Source organism: Peromyscus leucopus, chromosome 5, assembly GCF_004664715.2.
Source record: "Peromyscus leucopus breed LL Stock chromosome 5, UCI_PerLeu_2.1, whole genome shotgun sequence".
NCBI classification, from domain to species: domain Eukaryota; kingdom Metazoa; phylum Chordata; class Mammalia; order Rodentia; family Cricetidae; genus Peromyscus; species Peromyscus leucopus.
In genome coordinates, this window is record NC_051067.1 from 13,722,502 (window position 1) to 13,737,822 (window position 15,321).

The 15,321-nt window shown below is 44.3% G+C and overlaps 1 long non-coding RNA gene across 1 annotated transcript; it reads left to right on the forward strand.

Annotated features, from left to right (window-relative positions):
* Positions 1–5,639: 5,639 nt before the first annotated feature.
* Positions 5,640–13,535, forward strand: LOC119088007. The gene is made up of 3 exons (XR_005091563.1): positions 5,640–5,776; positions 8,537–8,673; positions 13,166–13,535. It is a non-coding gene; the product is annotated as an uncharacterized LOC119088007 (long non-coding RNA).
* The last annotated feature ends 1,786 nt before the right edge of the window (positions 13,536–15,321 follow it).

Here is a 15,321-nt window from a genome sequence, read left to right on the forward strand (position 1 = left end):
AGCTAGTGTGTGCTCCAGTCCTGCTGCAGAAAAGCACCCCATAAGCACATGGCCCTCCCTGCTGCCCCTTCCCTCCACACTTGGGGTGTGGACCCCCACTTTGAGGGAATTCTCTCCTTGGCAACCTACCCAAGTGCCACTTACATGTTGTATTCTATCACCTCTGGTCCTATCTTTTCCTCGATCTACCTCAAAACCCTCACATTACATTTATGTTTATATTTACATACACCTATATCATATTCAACCACGTTTTGGATGACTGACACATTGTCATTGCTGGCGATTGAGACGTATAGCAGCAGTCATCATAGCTGAAAACTAAAAGTAATGGTGGCTGTATGCTGAGGCTCTCCACAAAGCCACAGATTCCTAAGAACAGACAAGCTGTGAACATCTAAGTTTGTGACAAGCATGACATTACACATGAGACCCTACAGGCTTTCAGGCTGCACTGATAGATTCACATAGATATCACAGGAAGATATCACGACAGCCTTCTGAATTAGCAAACTATTATTTCAAGGAGCTGGGAAGGAGCTTGGCCAGCAAAGTGCTTGCCATGCGAGCATGTGGAATTGAGTTTTATCCCCAGCAGACAGCTTTGGTTGTGTGTGGGAGCACACACCTGTAATCCAGAGTTGGGGAGGCGCAGGTGGGGTATCACTGAGGCTTGCTAGCCAGACAGTCTAGCCGAAAGAGTGAACTCCAGCTTCAGCGAGAGGCCCTGTCTCAAAAATTAAGATGAATTAATTTTGTGTTACACCTGAAGAGAATTCCATCATGTATATATGTACAACATTTTCGTTGTCCATTCATCATTTTAAGGACATAAAGGTTGTATTTTCTAGCTTTTGTAAACAGTATCAATGAACATGGCTGAGCAAGTATCTGTGGAGTAGGGTGTTGAGTCTTCAGGCACCTGGGAAGGAGTGGTAGAGCTGGGTCATATAGTAGATTTATTTTTTAGCTTTCTGTTCATTTCCAACACCAATTTCCCTAGTGGCTGCCCAGTTTGCAGTCCCCCCAACAGTAAGTGAGGATTCCCCTTTTCCCACATCCTCGCCAACATTGGTTGTCAGCTGTTTTCTTGACATTAGCCATGCTGACGGGGGCAAAATGAAATGTCAAAGTGATTTTAATTTACATTTTCCTAATTGCTAAGCATACTGAACACCTCTAGATATTTTCAGGTAAATGAATGGAACCAGAACGTACAATTCTGAGGTGACCCTGACCCAAAAAGACAATCTTTGTGTGTTCTCAATGTGGATCCTAGCTCCAAACCTTTACAATCTATCACCTAGAGTAACAGTGAACATCAGGAAACAAAGGGACCTTGGTGGAGCTCTAGCAAGGGGAAGAGTGGGACATGGTGCAATGAAGGGGAGACTACAGGAGGGACTTACCTGGGAGGGGAGAGAGACACAGAGGGAGAGGGAGGAAGGTGGGATAAATAATACTAAGGATGTCTGAAAAAGCAGTAAGTAATCACATTATTTCATGCTTACTTAAAATTATACACACACACATGCCAGGCAGTGGTGGCACATGCCTTTAATCCCAGCACTTGGGAGGCAGAGCCAGACAGATCTCTGTGAGTTCAAGGCTAGCCTGGTCTACAGAGCGAGATTCAAGACAGGCACCAAAACTACACTGAGAAACCCTGTCTTGAAAAAATAAAATAAAAATTACACAAACACAGGCCTCCTTGTGCTTACCACAGGCTATGTTCTTACACTGTATAGAAAGAGGAAGTGTGTGAAAATATATACAAGTATGCGTGTGAGTGTATGTCTGTGTGAGTGTGTGTGTAAGTATATGAGTGTGTATGTATGAGTATGTATGGGTGGGTATGTATGGGTGGGTGTGTATGTGCACGTTAGTGTTGTGACTGTGTGTGTGTGGTTGTGTGTGTGTGTGTGTGTGTGCTTGTAATTTAAATCAAGTTACACCAGTTGGGATGACAATATTTTCTGAGAGCCATAGACTACAACCAGGCATGAGAAACCTCCTGTGGAGTCAGTGGAGTCCAAGAGACTCCCCAAACAATAGAAACTATTTCCATTGCCTTTGGTTGCCCCCTAGAAATTAAAGGTAAGTCTCTATGGCTGAAGACACCACACATGTTAGACACAGGTCTTGGAGGAACCAAGCTGGAACCAACCTGAAAGCCTCTTCTTCCCAAGGACCAGCTCTTACAGTACCAGGAGAAGGGAGCTCTGTAAGCAGCCAACGGGAGAGAGGCAACACAACTCCTACGGTCCGTAACACCTGTTACCAAACCAGTGACCAGAATGGCAAGACATCCCCAGAGATGAAACAGCTGTACTCACATCCTGAGGTCATCAACAGCCATCCAATCAAGGCCCAGTCAATGGAGGGAATTCATGTCCATTACTCATGCTGGTGAGGCCATAGGCCCAAAAGAGAACCAACTGCTGCCACCTCACTAAGCCAGTATAATTTCTAACTGCATTCCAAATATTTACCTATACCCACGGGTAAGTGTGGCACTTACTCCTCGCCAAATAAGTATCTTTCTGCAGCAGATGGAGACCCATTACAGAAAGCTACAAATGGCCAGAATGCCAGACTGACTGAATGGCTTGACCACTGATACATCTACAACACAATCGCTACACCTAAGCGTCAAGGAACATGCAAAGTGGGGGGTGGGCAGAGGAATTTGAAGAGCCAGAGAACCAGGATGGGGTCTCTGCTGCTGGACAATGCTTTCTATATGTCAAGGAAGCTGCACCCAAGAAGTCTCCATAAAATGGTTGCTGAAACAAGGCCTTAACAATGACAATACCAATATACATGCCAACATGTGTGGCATGGGTGACTTCTCATGGCTCTTCACCCCTAGAAGAGCGACAGGAAACTGATGGTTGCTTTGAGAGGGAGAATCAGTCTTCTCCATGGGCCAGCCCACTGAGAGGTTAGCCAGTCCCAAGAGGTCAGCCCTAAACACATGCGAGTAATATTAAATATCTCAGCAGACTGTCATTATAAACTTTATACATACATATGTAAACATAAAATATATGTGCATGTGTATAATTAAAGAAAAAGAAGCCATTTCACTGAGTGTGATGCACAAACCTTAAGTCTCAGCACTCAGGAGAATTCAAAGGCTGCTGGGTCTTTGTGAACTCGAAGCCAGCCTGGTCTACATGGTGAGTTCCAGGACAGAGCCAGTGTTACATAGAGAGACCCTGTCTCAATATGGATTTCTTCTGCCACGTTCCCCAAGGCTTCAGTGAAGAGACAGTGTTGTATGTTTATCAAGTGGGACAGGAAGAACGAGTGGGTGGGACCTCAAGGTATTGGAGGAAGGAGAGGGAAGGGAAAATGATGAAAATATAGTACTCATATATGAAATTCTAAAAAATAAAATGAGGAACAGTCAGGAAGACACTCAAGGTGGACCTCTGCCTCTACTCACAGGCACACACTCTCACACACACACACATTCTCATTCCTTCTCTCTCTCTCTCTCTCTCTCTCTCTCTCACACACACACACACACACACACACACACACACACACAGAGTTATTCCCAGTTCATAGTTGGAAAATCTAAGTTACCATCTATAAATATTTGTTAAATAAATATTAGGCAACTTGCCTCTTATCAAATGGAAATGTTTAGCACAATTTGATTGGGACTCCAGATCTATTTGACAGCAGAAGCTAAACAAGTAAGACATGCAGCTCAGTTTGGGCTTTTGAAAGCTGGATTATGTTTGCTTGACAAACCACGTAATGAGAAGCTGATATGGATGTACCGCGCTTTCAGAGTCTCTCTAAACAAGAAGGTGGGAGATAGCCATGCTACATGCAAACGTATGTCCAAGCCCCGAACATTTACCTTGTATGGATTCTGACTATTGTGGTAATATTTTATTTGTGCTCTAACAAATAAAGCTTGCCTGGGGATCAAAGGAAAAAGCCAGCCACTATATTAAACATAGAGGTCAGGCAGTGGTAGCACATGCCTTTAATCCTAGCATTCGAGAGGCACAGATTCATTCAGATCTCATTGAGTTCCAGGCCACACTGAAAACAGAGCCAGGCGTGGTGGCACATGCCTTTAACCCCACAGCACTAGTTAACCATAGAGGTCTGGAGGTCTGTACAGACAGGAAGTGATGTAGCTGGGCAGAGAGAGGAAGTAAGATGGCAGGGCACAGAAAGGTATGTAAGGTGTGAGTATACAGGAAGTAGCTCTCTTGGGCTTAGGTAAGAACTTGTGGCTGTGGTTTGTTCTATTCCTCTGATCTTTCAGCTTCCACCCCAATATCTGGCTCCAGGTTTTTTATTAGTAAGATCATCTAGCAATTCATGTTACACATGTCATGTGTCTTTTCTCTGGTACTCTACAAAAACATTTCAAAACAGAGCCATGGAGCCTTAGTGCCAAAGAATTTAAAGCCTGCAAGTTATTTGGTTCAGTTTCACATTACAGCCTTGGAAAAACAAACTGGATGAGAACTTGCTAATGAAATTAGCGAGAGAGGTGGGAAGGGACCCGGCTCTGCTACAGTGACAGGAATAACTGTGAAGAGAGCAAGCACGGCACTAAGGGCTGTAGCCACCAGGAGAGGAATGTCTGCCGTGTGACTTACGCATGGACTCTTAATCATCGCACAGTCGCTGTTGTCTTCGTCCTGAATAAAGCAGTTTCTGAGCAGGGTCACGTGGGCAACATACGCCACATCTATATTTGAATTGATACCTCTTACAGACCCGCAGTTACATCTTTTCCCACTACTACATTATTTCCATCTTAATTTCGGCATCAACTGTTACTTATTCATATTACTGAAGCTATAGACACAGAATTAAAATGATGTCAAATGAGAAGAGAACAAGAACCAGGCAAATGTAACATGTATTTTATGATAAGCATCAGAAAGAACTAAAAATAGCTCAGCTTTATTTTTGTCTCAAGGAAAGCTTGTAAAAAAAATAAGGTGCGCATTGCATGTCACCACTCTGAGCTGTAAAGACACGGAATCACCTGGAAAAGTCAACGAGTGTTCTCTTTTGTGGGAGAGATCAGGGGTTCTTTCGAAGACGTCCCATTCACATCCTCAGTTCAAGTCTTATTTTTGGCTTCTTGTTTCTTTTTTACTGCTTTCTTTGGTTATATGGAGACAATGGAGACTCGATGGTTCTGGATTTGAAGCTTTCAGATGAATCCTTCACCTGCAGCGGCAACTGTCACCACAATTCCCTCTGAGGAAAATAACCAGTTGTCTTCTGGAGCTTCACCAGAAACTTCTTCAGCGCTGCTTTCTCTTTGTCAATCTCCCTGAAGCGAAGTGCTAGAGCTTTCTGGAGTTTCTGAATGTGAAGCTTGGTTCTCTTTTCCTCTCCGAGGTTGTTCACAAGGGCCTTCCGCAGGTTCGAGGGGTCGCCTCCAGTTTTGATGTTCGTTTTTCTCACCATGCCGCCCATTCCACCCAGTCTGTAACTGTGGCCGAGGAGGCTCGAGGAGGCTCGAGGCAGGGCAGGGCAGCTGCCTGTAAATGTCTCTGTAAAGTGATTCTTCTATGGTTTGGAATAAAGAACCAGAGTGGCATGGAAACAGAGCCTCACGGAACCCTGGAGCTGAGTGACATCAGAACCTCTAGCCCCAAACTCTAAGATTCAGTGCTCAGGAGACAGTTTTGAGCTAGGAGATTCACCATTCTTACTCTAGGAACATAGATGACTGGCAGTCAAATACCTACTGCCACTTTGTGTTTGGACTTGATGCCACATGGTAAGTGCCTTAGGTGGTCATAATCAGGGCCAGAATGTTTATGTTTATGGGGAGAAAAATTAGAAGGCTGATTCAACATCAAAAGTGATTCATTCTCATATGTATGTGTATTTACACATACACATTTATATATAATACACATATATAATATCTATAATCATACTATATATATTACTATATATATTTATGTTTAATATATTATTTTATTTTACATATTATGTTATGATATTTATATGTACAATATATATTCCAAAATGGAAATATATCTTTATTATGATATATATTTCTGTTACAGAAAGAACTAAAATGAAGACAGTAGCAAAGGTATATGTACGCTGATACACGGGACTGGGATTGGAGAGATGATATGAACCTGTGATTTTTCTGAATCAGTATGAATTCATGGTTGTATCTGTCAGTCAGTACAAACCATAGTTCTACTGTCAGCAGCAGGGACGGATCACCACTCTAAGACTGTCACCCACAGCCACTCACGGCAGCCCAAGGGGCTCTTCTAATCTCTAAGAGATTTCAATTTCAGCAGAGCCAAGTCCTTCACACCGAGCAGAATCTCAGTGTGACCAACCGAGTGTGACTAATCTCAGTGTGACCAATCTCAGAATCAACTAGTGTGAGCAACTGCAGTTTATTAAAAGACATTTGAAACACAGATTTTTACGAATGAGTAAAAATCTTGGAAAGAAAGTAAGCCACAATAGAGACCATGAATGTGTTTTTCAAAGGAGAAACACATTGAAATGTCTTGACAGTGAACACACATGCTGTTTTGGTGGGCCTCAACTGACATCTGAAAGGGTTGCTAGGAAGTCTCCACACACTTTACAAATTTCTTAAAATAACGAGAGGCTATTTTAACACACTGGCTGCCTGGCAGCGGACAGTCATGAGGTTGGCTCTGTGAGGAAGCCCGATTTGATCAGGGTGCAGAGGTCAGTTTTGCATACAGTGGCAGAGGAATGGAGTTTCTGGAGAGGACAGAGAACAGGCCCTGGAGGGCTGGAGAAACAGGAGCCTGTAAGAAAGAAAAGATGAGCAAGTCCCCTCTGCAAGTCACCAGGGAGGGGTGCTCTGGATGGGAGATAAAAGTGGAAGCCACTAGGGCTGTGAGGTGGGGATGAGGATGGGGATGAGGGTGGGCAGGATATGTTCCTTTAATGTAAAGGAGGCTTTCTGGTTGAGATTTCCCAGAAGATTAAAGTCTGTAAATGGGAGCATAGAAAGGGCTTAACTAAATGTTAGTTGTTCTGGGATTACTGATTCTCAGCTGACAAGGGTCAGCTTCAACCAGGTCCTGAGTGACAGATTCCTTCCCCTTCTGTGTCCCCATAATTTGTCTGTGTGTGTGTGTGTGTGTGTGTGTGTGTGTGTGTGTGTGTCTATGTGTCTGTGTCTGTGTGTACATGCTTATGAAGACACACATGTATGGAAGCCAAAGGAACACTTTAGTTTTGAGGCAGGGTCCCTAGATCACCTGGAATTTGCCAAGGAGGCTGGGTAGCAAGTCTCAGGGGTCTCTTGTCTCTGCCTTCCAAGTGCTAGAATTACAAGCCTGTTCTGCCACGTTTAGCTTTTTCACATGAGTTCTGAGCATCAGACTCATGTCGTCATGATTTCAAGGAAAGCCCTTTGCCAACTGGTCCACACCTTCCCAGCCTCCCTGTCTTTCTATCCATCTTTAATTTCCCCTCTAAGATTTTGATCTAGAATTTATAAGAAATTTCAAGACTAAATACTAAAAATAATCAAAACATCCAATCAATATATAAGTAAATTAATTGAACAAGCAGTTAAATTCAAAAAGAAAGTTGTATCCAAAAATCCTGCAGGTTACAACAATGACTTATCTGCAAAATATGCTCCTTGATTTAACAGTGGCGTGGATGTTGGGGGAGTAACCAACCACTTTTCTATTAGACTAAAGCCTGCTCCATGAGATGGCCCTTGACACTGTTAATGAGGCCAAGAACCTGAGACTAGATAGGTCATAGTTCCTAGTGACATAGTACTATACCCACCAAAGAGGCTTCTTCTTGCAGCAGATGGCCATTAACACAGAGACCTATGACAAGACGATGTGCAAAGGGAGAGCTAGCTCATGGAACACTCTGTCCTTAATGGGATGTCTCTATCACTCCCTTCCCCTCAGGCCTCAGGATCTATATGAAAGAGGGGGGTGGAAAGACTGTAAGAGTCAGAGGCAGTGGATGATTTCAGGGAAACTGTTTCCCACACACAACAAAGCAGGCGCACATATATATTCCCAGATATAGAATACTAACATCTATACAGGCTCAAGCTGGCACAGAGGCGGGGAAGCAGTGGCTCAAAGTTCCACCCCTAACCAAAAAGCTATTCTCAATTGGTAGCTGCTGGGAGCAGGGAAAATCCGTTTTCTTTTCCAACGGAGTGCCACTGGGTATATTAACCACACTCCAGGACAGACCCCTGGAGTAGTTCATCAGGAGTAGTTGACCAACACAAAATGGACTCCACATTTTTTTGTGGGTTTTGTTTTTATTTTTTAAGAGAAAGAACACAAAGTTGGATGGGTAGGGAAGTGGATGAGGATCTAGGAAGAGTTGAAGGAGGAGAAAGAATATGATCAAAATATATGAAATTCTCAAAGAATAAATAAAAACAATAATAAACGAATACCTATGGCTGAAATCTTATTAAAACAACAACATCATCTTAGCAATCAAGTAAATGTGGATTAAATATGCTTTAATTTCATTCCAGTCAGACTTTCTATCATCAAGAAAACAAGATTCATGATTACAGCAGCTGTGTTACCTGTACGGACTTGAACAAGATGGGCTCATTAACATTCCTTCATGGATGGGAGATGGGCTTATGAGGCTCCACCCCCACCCCAGGTACTAGCAATTAATGGTTGCTAGGGGAATAAAAGTAATTTTCTTCAGTGATGTAGCCACTGGTAACCTGCCCACATTTCAGGAAATAAACCCATCCATGTTCATGCATGCAACCCTAATTAAACTTAGTGAGCCGCAAAAAGAAAGCAAAACAACAATTAAAAAGTCATGGAAAGTAGGAGAGGACCTGCTGAGGAAAAGGGATTCAGGGAGAGTGGAAGGAGGGAGGGAGAATGAGGCGGCTGGACGTGGCTAAACGCATTATACATCCAAATGAAAATATCAAATAAGTAAATAAAGAAGAAAACGAGCGGCAATGAGTGATGGAGAGGATGTGTGTAATGATGTTAGCCCATGCTGGGAGCTGCCTTGCACACACTCGAGCACACACACACACACACACACACACACACCAAATGATCTATGCATATTCAATACAGATGATAAAAAATAACATACAAGTGTCCCACATATTACTTAACGAAAGTCTTATAATCTAGAAGGTAGAATTACAGAATGACAGAATTAAAATGCTTTAAAAAGTAAACCAAAATCTGTATCTAACCAAACTGTCATCCAGAAGTGATAGGCATTCCAGATAAACAAAAGCCAAAGGCATTCATTACACTAGACTAGGCTTGTAAGAAACGTCAGAAGTGGTCTTGGTGGGATGGCCTAGTCAGTAAGCACTTGTCTTGCAAGTGTGAGGACCTGTATTCCATCCCTAGAAGCCATCTGAGAATTCTGGGCCTATTGATGAGTACTTGGGATCCCAACTCTAGGGAGTAGAATTAAGAGACAGGGACCCCCGGGGGCGGGGGGGGGGGGGGGGGGGGCTTGCAGGCCAGCCAGTCCACCCTAACCAGTGAGCTCAGGCCAGTGAGAGACCGTACTGTAAAGAAGGGAGAGAGCCTTTCCAAGGGCAACACCCAAAGTCATCTTCTGGTCTCCACTTGTGCACACACACATGAACATGCACACACATGCAAAGAACAAGCACAGCAATTCCCATTTGGAACTCCTCTGTGCCTCTTCCTGTGTTTTGCTTTCTGTCTTTCCACGATCATTTTTAGTGAAGAAAAGCAGTCCCTCAGGTTTCAGTTAACTAGCTGCAGGAGTGAAATGCTGCTGTGCTAACCCTGACTGTTCCTGCACATATCCTGGCGTGTTAAGACCTTCCATTCCCAAATCCCTAGGATCTGTGCCCACTCAGCACAAGCCAGGGATCCACACCACACAGAACTGAAGGATTGACAGTGGGACGTAGCTGCGTAGGTGGAAACCATGTCCATACCGTAAATGTGAAATGAAGGTCAGAAAGACGTCTGGAACAGAAAACTCTTGTTGGTTGTTTTCTGGAACATGAGGGGAAGAACTAGGGGTGTTAGGGGAAAGACTGGGGAGCAAAATGAGTCATTTGCTTTCCCCTGTTCTTTACCTAAGAGTATTGTCACGGGACATTCTCAGCAATGGCTCCTCACCTTACGGACTAATTTTTTTTTTAAGATTTATTTATTTATTATGTATACAGTGTTCTGTCTGCACGCATCCTTGCAGGCCAGAAGAGGGCACCAGATCTCATTACAGACGGTTGTGAGCCACCATGTGGTTGCTGGGAATTGAACTCAGGACCTCTGGAAGAGCAGCCAGTCCTCTTAACCTCTGGGCCATCTCTCCAACTCCCTGAACTAATTTTTAAATAAGAAAGTGGAGACACTGGTCCCAGGTGGTTGACTCGCTTTCAACATGAAAAGAAGGCAGCACTGTGAAGAACCAGTCCCTGCTCAGGCTGGGACTTCACAGTTACCTTCTCACTGTAAGCACTGGTGTCCTGGAAAGGCCCCTCGTGCCCTGGAGCCCTCAAAGATGGAGAGCTGACACAGAAAAGTAGTCTCTATTTATTCAGAGCCAGCTTTGAGGCAGGAGGATCATGATTTGGAGGCTATCCTGGCCTACATAGTGAGAGCCCGAGGAAGTTAAAATGGTAACACAGAGGTTAACTCGACCTATATAGGCAATGTCACCAGGCAGAGTTAGATTGGGGGGGGGGGTAGGGACATAGTTAAATGAGTAAGGTACTTTCTGAGCAAACACAAGGACCTAAGTTTGGCCCCCAGTACCCATTGTGAAAAGCATGATGCAGCAGCATGTGCAATAATCCCAGCACCCCGGAGGCCTCCAGAAACAGGAGGATCCCACAGAGTTGTTGGACAGCAAATCCAGCAAACTGGCAAGTTCCAAGCACAATGAGAGAACCTAGCTCAGAAAAGAGATCAAGAGCAACAGAGGAAGGCATCTAAGAGCAACCTCTGGCTTTTATATGCAGGTGCTCACACATGCACACACATGTACACACATGCACACACATGCACACACACACACGTACACACACACACACACACACACACACACACACACACACACACACACACAAATCATTTTTAAATCCATTTCAAATGCTGGTGACATGACCAGTAACTGGCAGTTTAACTTTAATATCACCCTCCAGCTACAGCTATATTGCAAAAGACAGAAGTGACCAGAACATCCTGTGTCCCGGCTTTTCTGCCTTTACAAACCTGCAAACTACATCATGAAGTTTGTAAAGTGGACAAAGAGGAGCCAGAAGCTGAGACACAGCCAAAGGTGACAGATAGAACATTTCTGTTAAAATCCATTTTAACAGAACAGGACTTTATATTTTATCAGGATAGTTCCTTTGGTTTCTACTGAGTTGTCAGGCTTTGGGTATCTTAGAAAGACCGAGTTACAACGAAATCAGGACTTTAGTCTGTTGGGTTTATCTAAATGTGCATACAATTCAATCTTGCCACTGGTCTTTCACTGACCTGCCTTAAGCCTGAACAGTCATGCTTACGGCAAATCCAACAGGATACGGGGTGAAGAGGACAGCCAAGGTTTCAGCCCTGTCCCTCTAAGTCAGCCAGGTCCCAGGGAACAGGATATGATGGGACACCTCCAATAGGATTCTAAAGGTCCCAGGGAACAGGATATGATGGGACACCTCCAATAGGATTCTAAAGGCCCCAGGGAACAGGAAATGATGGGACACCTCCAATAGGATTCTAAAGCTCTAGTCACTCATCTTCCTGATCAGAACATCAGAAACTTCAGAGGTTGTACATTCTACAAAGAGGAGCACCATTACAGAGCATCCTTAATACATCCAAGTGAAGCCATATGGTCACAACAGCTTGATCTATACGGGCGTATGATGCAATTGCTAGGGCCTAGGGGCTTCTCCAGAGTCCCTAAAAACAACACTTAAGGCACCTCAGCCAGCCCTTACAAAACGAAGTTAATTCCTGTGTGTGTGTATGTGTGTGTGTGCCAGAAATCAACCTTGGGTACCATTCTTTAGGAACTACCTTCCTGGCTTTTCAGACAGGGATCTCTCACTGGGGCATGCTGATTAGGCTGGGATGCCTGGCCATCTAGTCCAGCGATCCCCCTGCCTCCACCTCCCCAGAGCTGGGATTATAGGCATTCAGCACCATACCTGGCTTTTCAATGGGTGCCAGCAATGAAACTCGGATTGTCGTCCTTGTGAAGCAAGCACGTTACTGACTGGGCTGTCTCCCTGCTCCTCTCTTCTCAAACTTCAGATTTCACACCTGTGCAGACACTTGGCCTTCCCTGCAGGACTAGAGCACATTACAAGATTCCCCACTTCCCCGGCCTGGAGGCGCCTGGCTCACAGACAGACCAGTGCTGTGATGGAGGACACAGACATTCAGGGTATTCAATACCGAGCCTCAGCGGTCACAGAATCTGAACCCACTAATTTCACATCAACTCAAAAAACAAAACCAAATTGCCCTAACTAGACAAAGCAACTTCTCCCAGCTGTTATAAAAGAGTCTACTCTCTTCTGTGAGTTCGAGGCCAGCCTGGGCTACAGAGTGAGTTCCAGGAAAGGTGCCAAAGCTACACAGAAAAACCCTGTCTTGAAAAACCAAAAAAAAAAAAAAAAAAAAAAAAAGAGCCTACTCTCTGTCATGGTGTGGTTTGCCCACATGTGTCTGTCCATGGAACAGATTCTTCATTAAACTTTTTATATCAATTCTAGTCTAGTAGACTTTTACCCTGTATCTTTGGCTTGTCATTCCTGGCAAGACATACAAGACACTCCAGTCTCCTCAGACATGTGCATAACATCCACACAAGCTATGAATTCACACACACCTATCTGACTAGAGTTCAACATATGCGTCACATAGCCCTTCTTCCTCCAGATACACACATACAACTCCCCCACAACACTGAATATTCACATAAACTACCAAAGAGCCGTCGCATGTATAAACCACACCCCACCACAATCACATAGGATGGCTTTTAATCTCCCTCATACAGTTCCTCAATCCAGTTCATATATAGCAAGCCTAACGTTTTACACGAAGACACACTACCCTGAACACACACCGCTGCCACAGCCCCAAATGCAAACACGTCTTCCTTCTACCTTCAGAGTGCACGTGAAGAAATGGAATTAAGGTGAACAGGAGCAGCAGGAGTGGGTCGGCCACTTAGATTTCATCTCAAAGGAAGTGCGTGCTTTAAGAATTTTTGAGGAGGACACTACAAGAAGACAGTCTCATCCACCAGCCATTTTAGCACTCGGTGTCAGCAACAGATAGCATCTGGATATGAAGGGCAGAGGACAGAGCAGGTGACAAGCGACCTGTGTCAAGACAGCCCTAATGAGACACTTCAGGTGACACACAGCATCAGGTGAGGGTGTTTAGGGGCCTAGTCTTTTCATGTGTGCAGGGAGGATTGTGGGGGCATGTGCGTGTGTGCTCGCACATGTGTGCGCACATGTGTGTGTGTGTGGAGGCCAACAGCTGGTGCCACGTGTCTTCCTGCATTGCTCTTAGTTCTGAGGCAGGGTCTCACTGACCCCGGAGGTGATTGAGCTGGCTAGGTCAGCTAGCCATGAGCTCCAGAGAGCCTCCTGTCTCCACAGGGTCCTGAGTGCTGCAATTACCGGTGCATGCTGCCAGGCACAACATTTTATGAGTACTTAGCATCCAGCTCAGGTCCCCATGTGTCCCAGCCTCTATTCTATTGCTGTGTGAGGCACCATGGCCAAGGCAACTCTTATAAAATAAAAACATCTAACTGGGCTTGCTTACAGTTTCGGAGGTTCAGTTCATTATCATCATGGCGGGGAGGATGGTGGGAGCATGGTGGGGAGCAGGTAGATGCTGGAGCAGTAGTTGAGAGCTACATCCTAATAGATAGGCAGAGACAGAGAGACTTTGGGCTTGGGACTTTTGAAACCTCAAAACCCACTCCCAGTGACACACTGCCTCCAACAATGCCACACCTCCTAATCCTTTCCAATAGTGCCACTCCCTGACGACTATGCATCAAACAGTGAGTCTCTGGGGGCCGTCCTTTTCCAAACCACCACATTGTGTTTGCACACTGAACACTTTGCTGACTGAGACATCCTCCCATATTATGACTTCTTCCCAGATAAATTGTGCTCCTCATTTTACCTTTAAAATCATTCATGCAAAACTGTGCCAAAGACTTAACTATAAGGAATTCAATATAAGATCACAGTCTTTGATTTCTTCATTCAATGATATTTAATCTGTCTCAAACAATGAATTTTAGCCTCTTGGGTTATTCATATTCTGCAAAGACCAGCCTCTTCTGGGTATTATACAGACAAAGGAGGTTAAAAGAAAGAAAAAGAAAAGGAAATTCCCTTTATTTTAACCATAAGGTCATGACCACTTGGAGCACGGCTCCCTGGTGACCTAAGATATATCACACAAATAACTAAAGCCTAACTCATATGACTAATGGCACCTTACAGGGATAGACAGTCTGAAGATAAACAACTCATACTGTAGAATCTGCTGCTTAATAAGAAAGTGAGATGGCACCCTATCTATCCAGCTGTGGACTCAAACAAACGGCCCAAAAGGTAATACCAAGTGACTTCCTTCTCAGTCAGAACCAGACAAGACTCCCACTCCTTTCTCGGCTGCATGAGCCCCTCTCTGAGGCTTACCTACAGCTTTCTTGCACTATATTTCAATAAATCCTGTCTGTCTGTCCATCCCCTTGGTGATTTCATTTACTGCCCACATCACTGGCTTTTCATACACATTTTACATCTTACAGGAGTCAATAGATGAAGAGCATGTGTACTATGTCTATATAGCATGCACACATAATTTTTAAGATGTTTATCAGCAACTAAGACATATAGCCTAGGCACAAGAAGGGCTACAAAGAGAAATTTGGGAGAAACTGCAGAGAACATAGTAAATTGTCTTGAGTAAAACCTGTTTCCATTGCTTTAGATTTCTCCCAAAGAGGGCTCTAAAGTCTTGGCATGAAGTGTGTATTTTTGGGTATACCAACTCTCTACTGCAGCAACACCATGGACAAACATGTAATAGACATTTACTTCCATCAGTGACTACAGGGGCCTCCTCTGAAAAGTGCTTCTGCCCAGCTCTGAGCTTACTAAAATGACGGGGACGCCACTGTCCTGTACTACAGCCTTCAGCAGCCAGCCTCAAAGACAGAGGCAAAGGAGGAAGGCCTTAGGCAAAGTAGGTCATAGAGCAACAGCCATAGTGGACGGAGCCTGGGTATAGA